Source organism: Artemia sp. Qi Xiang Cuo, chromosome 5 (assembly GCF_049724085.1).
Source record: "Artemia sp. Qi Xiang Cuo chromosome 5, ASM4972408v1, whole genome shotgun sequence".
Lineage (NCBI taxonomy): Eukaryota > Metazoa > Arthropoda > Branchiopoda > Anostraca > Artemiidae > Artemia > Artemia sp. Qi Xiang Cuo.
In genome coordinates, this window is record NC_142798.1 from 84791507 (window position 1) to 84795454 (window position 3948).

Sequence of the window (3948 nt, forward strand, 5' to 3'; positions counted from 1 at the left end):
TGTAGTTTCTTCAGTGTCATGATGGCAACTAATAGCCTTTTCTACTGTTCACCGGAAGATATACTGTAATTTCTTTGTCGAAAATGTCGGTGACTACACGTAGATCCTTGGGCGTGCTCTGATTAAGATCCAGCAAAATGTAGCCGTAGGGCTTATTAGTCACCTGAGTGTACGCTGACCGCAGAAATTTAGGGGCGCCTGGATATATTTTCTTATTGAGAGTTTTTAGTCAGCTAGAATTACGAACAATTCGGTGGGTAATATAGATGGTGTAATTCAAATCAAGGGTTCTCATACATTTGCTCTGATGAAACAGATTATATAGAACTAGGGTTATGGAAATCTGTTCATGATGAGAGTGAACTGTGAACAGTTGTAGCATTACCTGTGAGAACTGTTCAATGGATTCAGCCAAATCATCAATAATCAGCCACGAATTCGGTTCAATACTATTGAAAACATCAAGCCCCCGTATGAATTGTATTGGTATGGTTGTGGCAATGGCTTTTATTTGATTGTAGGACTCCTGCCAAATACTATAGCAATAATAAATTTTCTTTGGTTTTTCCAAAAACATTTTCTAACTATTTTGAATTATTTTAGCTAAAAGTGTTGTTTTTCCCGAAATTGAGGGACCACACAGAAACGATCTGAAGGGTGTTTTAAATTGATACATGCTGCTGCTGTTGACAACAGTCGGACTACAACTAACTGTAAATCATACGTGTCCAGTGAATAAGTAGTAGTAGTAGTAGTAGTAGTAATAATTTTCCCATAGATCTATCTAGTACGTCGTTAACAAGAAAAACAATATTTCATGGTCATTTATTCAACATGAAAACTCTATTTGTTAAACAGGAACAACGATAACACTTTATGTACAACATTTATTATAAAACACTTCTGTTCAAACATGAACAGCATAAAAATATCACTTTATGTACAACGTATATTATAAAAAAAACACTTTTGTTCATCAAGAACAACAACAACAACACTTTTTTGTCCACCATCACTTTTTGTACATTAGCACACACACTTTTTGTACAGTAAATCACATGAAAAAAAAACACTTAAAAAAGAATAGCACAGTTGAACATTATGAATTTAAAGGGGGAACCTCCCCCCCCCCGGAGCCACAGGGCCAAAGACCGGTTGCGGGCGGGACCCCCGACCCCCCGGGAGCCACGGGGGTGGTCGACGGTGGAACCCCCCACCACCCGGAGCCACGGTGGAAAAGACTGTATACAATAGTTGTTGTCACAACAGGTTAGGTTGGGTCAGTGGTTGGGTCAGTGGTGGTGGTTAGGTTGGGTTAGTTAGTTTATGAAAGGTTAGTGGTTAGGTTAGATTTGCTTAGGGTTAGTTAATTTATGAAAGGTTAGTGGTTAGGTTGGGTTAGGGTCAGTGGTTAGGCTAATTTATCCAGACCAAGTTGATTGCGATAGTCTATGCATTCAACCCGGTCTGAAATAAGGTAGTGGCCATGAGGTAGCACATTTACACCATTCTCGAGCACATAGACTTTGTCAGATATACACGACATTGCATTTTTTTCCACTCTTACAGTATAATTTCTGTATTGTAGAGAGCGAATTGCAAGCACCTATGCTCTCGGCACTAGGCTACTTTCTACACAGTCTCTGTACACGCTCATGTTGAAATTGCTCTTTACAAAATGTGTAGGCACCCCTTTAAATGCCTGCTTTACATCCACATTATGTGTTTCAACGCAATAAACTTTAGGACCCAGGAACACCCCCCTGGATATCAAATCACTCCCCGTCTCTGATTTTAGCATAAGTAGTTGGTTGGGGGCTTGACGTTTCACCAACTCGGGGTAGAGGGATGGATTCCAGTTGGTGAAATCCATCCGCGAGCTGATGTGTTCCCCATTTTCTAAATGACCCAATAAATCCTCGGTCTTTACCTTTAACAGCAGAGAAATTGTATCCCCATAGTAAACTTGAACCTCCCCCTCCCGTGGCCATTGCACCTTGCAGACATTGTGAAAAAACGACAACATGAGCTTTTTGGAAATTTCAAGTACTGAACTACCTCCTGCTATATCCATGTTCAGTACCACATTTCGCTTTTTGCTGTGTAGAAGAACCAAGCCAGCCTCTATGCTCGTGAACGTTGTAAAATTAGGGTCGGCAATAATTCGTGTATACTCTAGAGGATCAGTCATGACGTCGCAGCGAGATCTGTTGCGTACGCTTTCACACATTTTTCCAAACGCTGAATTTAGAACGAGTTTGTACATTTCCTTCTCTACTTTACTGTTTGCCCTAGAGCGTTTATCAACAAAGGTGTCGATAAATGTCTTTAAGTATGGTTTCTGATTGAATTGCAGGACCCTATGTATTTTGGTGATCTTAAAACCATTGTTCACGATCCAGTGCAAAAGCACATGGTGAAAAACGATATTCTCCTTAGGGTCCAGATCTGCAATCAGTTTTTGCTTAGAGGGGTTCCAGTGCTTCCCCATATCCTCAACCAATGATCGATTGTGGGGGCTCAGTGAGTCCCTGGTCACTGGTCGATTGATACAGGGAAAAACAAAATCTCTGACTGAATCATGAAGCGTCAGTGGAATATGCCCGTCAATTTCAAAGAACCATCCTTGTGGCCCATTGTCCTCGACGGTGCTAATGTCGGGGAACTCACAAGGATTCTCAAGCCATTGATAGTTCCCACACGGCAAAGAGTAGTGAGACATTGCCGAGGGGTACAATGAGTTCATGTCCGAGAACACTGCATTTGACTTTGCACCGGTGTTTTGTCCGCTTGGATCGGTTGACAAAACGCGATCCCCATGAAAAAAATACCCACCCCTCATTGATATTTCTACAAAAAGCTGTTGATCTACATCAGTTATTAGGCCTATTTCCTCCCTACTAATTTTTAAAATCAAGTCCATCACCAAATGTGGCGTGGAAAAATTATAGCCTATATCTAGCCCGAACTCTGAATAGATTTGGTCTGTGTTCTTGCAGACTATGTCTAACAGAGTTAAGACGTCACTGGCCAAGTACAGTCTACAATAATCCCACCCATTTTTACAATTCCCCTTAGACCACACCTTCTTGGTAAACTCAAAGTCCTCGGCTGTTCATTCACTGTTGGTGAGTGAATTGTAAAAAGCTTCAATTGGAGGCAGTTTCACCTTGCTTATGTGAGCGCCATAACAGTAATAGTCGTATGCGTATACACCTTTCCAGGTCAATAGGTCATACATTTCACTGTCTGGAAAGTGCTGTTTAAGCAAGGGAACACTATCAAAATTGTCGCTTTTCTGCACTTGAATCAATTGACTCAATGATTTGGGAAAAAAACCAAAAGAATCTAAAAACCTGATTTTATTCCAACACGTATGCCCATTATTTACTACCTGCCATTTCAGCTCGAGAAGCAACAACTTCTCGGCTGATTTGGGAATCGTGTTATAGGTAAATGAATTATTTACCCATGGACTATCTACTCCCCCTCTCTCCCTGTGCATACATGCCAGTGCCGGTAAAATAAATTTTAAATCATAATTTGCATTGGGAATAAAAACTGGGATAAAAAACTGCTGGCTAACATTTAAGTTACACGATTGATGTGCTACCCCTCTAAAATTACTATCCCCAGAGGATATTTCTTATCACAAGTGATTATGGTTTCTGACTTTCCCCCTCCCCCTCTTTTCCTTTAGTCCCCTTATCCCCCCCTCTTCAAACTCCCCTTTACAAACCCAACATTTTTTTTGATTTTTAATCGCGAGACGATCCTCTGCAGACAACACCATAGGGTAATGCGTATTTCTCAAACAAGAAATAGCACCATTAGCGGTGCCAATTAATTTATTCAATGCCTTGATCATGCTCTCCCCCTCATCCAATGTTTCTACTATTTCTAACAGCTGCATGGTGTTAGAATTGTCTCTTTGTGCGTGGGCATAGG